Genomic DNA, 6,000 nt, shown 5'->3' on the forward strand with positions numbered 1-6,000 from the left:
TCATATGTCACATACACATCCTCACTTATTATATATATCATACAGGGGTCACATCATATGTCACATACACATCCTCACTTATTATATATATCATACAGGCGCCACATCATATATCACATACACATCCTCACTTATTATATATATCATACAGGGGCCACATCATATGTCACATACACATCCTCACTTATTATATATATCATACAGGGGCCACATCATATGTCACATACACATCCTCACTTATTATATATCATACAGGGGTCACATCATATGTCACATACACATCCTCACTTATTATATATATCATACAGGGGTCACATCATATATCACATACACATCCTCACTTATTATATATATCATACAGGGGCCACATCATATGTCACATACACATCCTCACTTATTATATATATATCATACAGGGGCCACATCATATGTCACATACACATCCTCACTTATTATATATCATACAGGGGCCACATCATATGTCACATACACATCCTCACTTATTATATATATCATACAGGGGTCACATCATATATCACATACACATCCTCACTTATTATATATATCATACAGGGGTCACATCATATGTCACATACACATCCTCACTTATTATATATATCATACAGGGGCCACATCATATGTCACATACACATCCTCACTTATTATATATATCATACAGGGGCCACATCATATGTCACATACACATCCTCACTTATTATATATCATACAGGGGCCACATCATATGTCACATACACATCCTCACTTATATATATATCATACAGGAGCCACATCATATGTCACATACACATCCTCACTTATTATATATATCATACAGGGGCCACATCATATGTCACATACACATCCTCACTTATTATATATATCATACAGGGGCCACATCATATGTCACATACACATCCTCACTTATATATATATATCATACAGGGGCCACATCATATGTCACATACACATCCTCACTTATTATATATATCATACAGGGGTCACATCATATGTCACATACACATCCTCACTTATTATATATCATACAGGGGCCACATCATATGTCACATACACATCCTCACTTATTATATATCATACAGGGGCCACATCATATGTCACATACACATCCTCACTTATTATATATATCATACAGGGGCCACATCATATATCACATACACATCCTCACTTATTATATATATCATACAGGGACCACATCATATGTCACATACACATCCTCACTTATTATATATATATCATACAGGGGCCACATCATATGTCACATACACATCCTCACTTATTATATATATCATACAGGGGTCACATCATATGTCACATACATATCCTCACTTATATATATATATATATAATACAGGGGCCACATCATATATCACATACACATCCTCACTTATTATATATATATCATACAGGGGCCACATCATATGTCACATACACATCCTCACTTATTATATTTATCATACAGGAGCCACATCATATATCACATACACATCCTCACTTATTATATATATATCATACAGGGGCCACATCATATGTCACATACACATCCTCACTTATTATATACATCATACAGGGGCCACATCATATGTCACATACACATCCTCACTTATATATATCATACAGGGGTCACATCATATGTCACATACACATCCTCACTTATTATATATATCATACAGGGGCCACATCATATGTCACATACACATCCTCACTTATTATATATATCATACAGGGGAAGGGGACATATCATATGTCACATACACATCCTCACTTATTATATATATCATACAGGGATCACATCATATGTCACATACACATCCTCACTTATTATATATATCATACAGGGACCACATCATATGTCACATACACATCCTCACTTATTATATATATCATACAGGGGTCACATCATATATCACATACACATCCTCACTTATTATATATATCATACAGGGGTCACATCATATATCACATACACATCCTCACTTATTATATATATCATACAGGGGTCACATCATATGTCACATACACATCCTCACTTATTATATATATCATACAGGGGTCACATCATATGTCACATACACATCCTCACTTATTATATATATCATACAGGGATCACATCATATGTCACATACACATCCTCACTTATTATATATATATCATACAGGGGTCACATCATATGTCACATACACATCCTCACTTATTATATATATTATACAGGGGCCACATCATATGTCACATACACATCCTCACTTATTATATACATCATACAGGGGCCACATCATATATCACATACATATCCTCACTTATTATATATATCATACAGGGACCACATCATATGTCACATACACATCCTCACTTATTATATATATCATACAGGGGGTCACATCATATGTCACATACACATCCTCACTTATATATATATATATATATATATCATACAGGGGCCACATCATATGTCACATACACATCCTCACTTATTATATATATCATACAGGGGTCACATCATATATCACATACATATCCTCACTTATTATATATATCATACAGGGGCCACATGATATATCACATACACATCCTCACTTATTATATATATCATACAGGGGTCACATCATATGTCACACACACATCCTCACTTATATATATCATACAGGGGCCACATCATATGTCACATACACATCCTCACTTATTATATATATCATACAGGGACCACATCATATGTCACATACACATCCTCACTTATTATATATATCATACAGGGGTCACATCATATATCACATACACATCCTCACTTATATATATATCATACAGGGACCACATCATATGTCACATACACATCCTCACTTATTATATATATCATACAGGGGTCACATCATATGTCACATACACATCCTCACTTATTATATATATATCATACAGGGGTCACATCATATGTCACATACACATCCTCACTTATTATATATATTAATACAGGGGCCACATCATATGTCACATACACATCCTCACTTATTATATATATCATACAGGGGCCACATCATATGTCACATACACATCCTCACTTATTATATATATCATACAGGGGTCACATACTGATAACACAGTGATTGTAATTTATTGTATGACTTGTAATGACTGAACGAACAATAAAGCTCTTTCAATCACACAAAGCATGACAGAACAATACACAGCAAAGGTTCCCTAAGCTATACACCGTACCACATGCTACTCTAACATACTGATAACACAGTGTACAAACCTCTTCCACATGTGACTTTGGAGGCCTAGGTCCTGTGAAGATTTCACAATCATTTGAATAGAACTTTTGGAGGGGAAGTTCAGCCGTATTTATTGGATTGAGGCTGAAGGACCTGAGAGGAAGATCATGTGACATGAGTGGGCGGAGCTTAAAATTAAATAGAGTTTTCGGTTTATGGTGTCTCCTCTTCCTCCTAGATTGTAAGCTCTTGTGATCAGGATCCTCACTCCTCTTGTCTCCTCCTCCTCATAGATTGTAAGCTCTTGTGATCAGAATCCTCACTCCTCTTGTCTCCTCCTCATAGATTGTAAGCTCTTGTGATCAGGATCCTCACTCCTCTTGTCTCCTCCTCCTCATAGATTGTAAGCTCTTGTGATCAGGATCCTCACTCCTCTTGTCTCCTCCTCCTCATAGATTGTAAGCTCTTGTGATCAGGATCCTCACTCCTCTTGTCTCCTCCTCCTCATAGATTGTAAGCTCTTGTGATCAGGATCCTCACTCCTCTTGTCTCCTCCTCCTCATAGATTGTAAGCTCTTGTGATCAGGATCCTCACTCCTCTTGTCTCCTCCTCCTCATAGATTGTAAGCTCTGTGATCAGGATCCTCACTCCTCTTGTCTCCTCCTCCTCATAGATTGTAAGCTCTTGTGATCAGGATCCTCACTCCTCTTGTCTCCTCATAGATTGTAAGCTCTTGTGATCAGGATCCTCACTCCTCTTGTCTCTTCCTCCTCATAGATTGTAAGCTCTTGTGATCAGGATCCTCACTCCTCTTGTCTCCTCCTCCTCATAGATTGTAAGCTCTTGTGATCAGGATCCTCACTCCTCTTATCTCCTCCTCATAGATTGTAAGCTCTTGTGATCAGGATCCTCACTCCTCTTGTCTCTTCCTCCTCATAGATTGTAAGCTCTTGTGATCAGGATCCTCACTCCTCTTGTCTCCTCATAGATTGTAAGCTCTTGTGATCAGGATCCTCACTCCTCTTGTCTCCTCCTCATAGATTGTAAGCTCTTGTGATCAGGATCCTCACTCCTCTTGTCTCCTCCTCCTCATAGATTGTAAGCTCTTGTGATCAGGATCCTCACTCCTCTTGTCTCCTCCTCCTCATAGATTGTAAGCTCTTGTGATCAGGATCCTCACTCCTCTTGTCTCCTCCTCATAGATTGTAAGCTCTTGTGATCAGGATCCTCACTCCTCTTGTCTCCTCATAGATTGTAAGCTCTTGTGATCAGGATCCTCACTCCTCTTGTCTCCTCCTCCTCATAGATTGTAAGCTCTTGTGATCAGGATCCTCACTCCTCTTGTCTCCTCATAGATTGTAAGCTCTTGTGATCAGGATCCTCACTCCTCTTGTCTCCTCCTCCTCATAGATTGTAAGCTCTTGTGATCAGGATCCTCACTCCTCTTGTTTCCTCCTCCTCATAGATTGTAAGCTCTTGTGATCAGGATCCTCACTCCTCTTGTGTCTCCTCCTCCTCATAGATGGTAAGCTCTTGTGATCAGGATCCTCACTCCTCTTGTCTCCTCCTCCTCATAGATTGTAAGCTCTTGTGATCAGGATCCTCACTCCTCTTGTCTCCTCCTCCTCATAGATTGTAAGCTCTTGTGATCAGGATCCTCACTCCTCTTGTCTCCTCCTCCTCATAGATTGTAAGCTCTTGTGATCAGGATCCTCACTCCTCTTGTCTCCTCCTCCTCATAGATTGTAAGCTCTTGTGATCAGGATCCTCACTCCTCTTGTCTCCTCCTCATAGATTGTAAGCTCTTGTGATCAGGATCCTCACTCCTCTTGTCTCCTCCTCATAGATTGTAAGCTCTTGTGATCAGGATCCTCACTCCTCTTGTCTCCTCCTCATAGATTGTAAGCTCTTGTGATCAGGATCCTCACTCCTCTTGTCTCCTCCTCCTCATAGATTGTAAGCTCTTGTGATCAGGATCCTCACTCCTATTGTCTCCTCCTCATAGATTGTAAGCTCTTGTGATCAGGATCCTCAATCCTCTTCTCTCCTCCTCATAGATTGTAAGCTCTTGTGATCAGGGTCCTCACTCCTCTTGTCTCCTCATAGATTGTAAGCTCTTGTGATCAGGATCCTCACTCCTCTTGTCTCTTCCTCCTCATAGATTGTAAGCTCTTGTGATCAGGATCCTCACTCCTCTTGTCTCCTCCTCCTCATAGATTGTAAGCTCTTGTGATCAGGATCCTCACTCCTCTTGTCTCCTCCTCATAGATTGTAAGCTCTTGTGATCAGGATCCTCACTCCTCTTGTCTCCTCCTCCTCATAGATTGTAAGCTCTTGTGATCAGGATCCTCACTCCTCTTGTCTCTTCCTCCTCATAGATTGTAAGCTCTTGTGATCAGGATCCTCACTCCTCTTGTCTCCTCCTCATAGATTGTAAGCTCTTGTGATCAGGGTCCTCACTCCTCTTGTCTCTTCCTCCTCCTCATAGATTGTAAGCTCTTGTGATCAGGGTCCTCACTCCTCTTGTCTCCTCCTCCTCATAGATTGTAAGCTCTTGTGATCAGGATCCTCACTCCTCTTGTCTCCTCCTCCTCATAGATTGTAAGCTCTTGTGATCAGGATCCTCACTCCTCTTGTCTCCTCCTCCTCATAGATTGTAAGCTCTTGTGATCAGGATCCTCACTCCTCTTGTCTCCTCCTCCTCATAGATTGTAAGCTCTTGTGATCAGGATCCTCACTCCTCTTGTCTCCTCCTCCTCATAGATTGTAAGCTCTTGT

General features: G+C 39.8%; 1 protein-coding gene across 1 annotated transcript in view; it reads right to left on the bottom strand.

The window, feature by feature from the left end:
- LOC130316630 (zinc finger protein ZFP2-like) overlaps positions 1-3,365 on the bottom strand; it is a 29,888-nt gene extending 26,523 nt beyond the window's left edge. The window contains exon 1 of the mRNA XM_056552800.1: positions 3,263-3,365. The gene's annotated coding sequence lies outside the window, so the exon portion shown is untranslated. The remainder of the gene's footprint in view (positions 1-3,262) is intronic.
- Between the last annotated feature and the right edge of the window lie 2,635 nt (positions 3,366-6,000).

This window comes from Hyla sarda, unplaced genomic scaffold (assembly GCF_029499605.1).
Source record: "Hyla sarda isolate aHylSar1 unplaced genomic scaffold, aHylSar1.hap1 scaffold_1943, whole genome shotgun sequence".
In the NCBI taxonomy this organism is placed as follows: domain Eukaryota; kingdom Metazoa; phylum Chordata; class Amphibia; order Anura; family Hylidae; genus Hyla; species Hyla sarda.